This window comes from Pteropus vampyrus, unplaced genomic scaffold (assembly GCF_000151845.1).
Source record: "Pteropus vampyrus isolate Shadow unplaced genomic scaffold, Pvam_2.0 Scaffold24, whole genome shotgun sequence".
Taxonomy (NCBI): Eukaryota; Metazoa; Chordata; class Mammalia; order Chiroptera; family Pteropodidae; genus Pteropus; species Pteropus vampyrus.
The window spans coordinates 10,267,947-10,268,660 of record NW_011888805.1 but is presented as its reverse complement, the minus strand read 5'-3'; the positions used below and the strand labels follow the sequence as shown (position 1 = coordinate 10,268,660).

The window sequence follows — 714 nt, the reverse complement described above, 5'->3', positions numbered from 1 at the left end:
GTTGTTTCTACTGTCTTGATTCTATCTCTGACAGTGAACTCTGGGGCCAAGAACTGTGCACCATAGTATATAGAATCCAGTATTTAATACTTTTGAATGAATGATGAGAGAACAAAAGCAGGCAGCATCTGAGTGATTATTGTCTGCTAAGCATTGCAATAAGCACTCCTGCATTATTTTATTTAAAAAAAAAATTTTTTTAAAGCCTACAGCACCTGGTATTCCTAGGTGGTCTCTCATCCAAGTACTAACCAGGCCTGACCCTGCTTAGCTTCCGAGATCAGACGAGATCAGGCACGTTCAGGGTGGCATGGCCATAGTAAATCTTATATTAACCTAATGAGGTAGGTACCCTGTTTCCCCCATTTCAGATGAGGAAACTGTAACTTGGAGAGGTTAATTAATCTGCCCAAGGTCAAAAGGTAAGTGATAGCTTTGCTCCAGGCCTATGTGTTTAGATTCTTGCTACACTAAAGCAACAGTGAATGACCATATTACTATCACCCATGTGGAAAGGGGCCCTTCATTTATCTCTCCGGTGCCACTTGCAATAAAGAGGTAGGACTTGATAGCATTAAATCATCTGTAATCTGTAGAGCTTTTTAAAAGGATTTCTGGGCCCTACCCCAGACCAATAAAAATAGTTTCTCTAAGGTGGTGGCATCAATATTTTTTAAAAGCATCCAAGTCATTTTAACGTGAAGCCAGATATAG

General features: G+C 40.1%; 1 pseudogene; it reads right to left on the bottom strand.

Annotated features, from left to right (window-relative positions):
- Positions 1 to 203: 203 nt before the first annotated feature.
- On the bottom strand, positions 204 to 322 carry LOC111737218 (annotated as a pseudogene).
- Between the last annotated feature and the right edge of the window lie 392 nt (positions 323 to 714).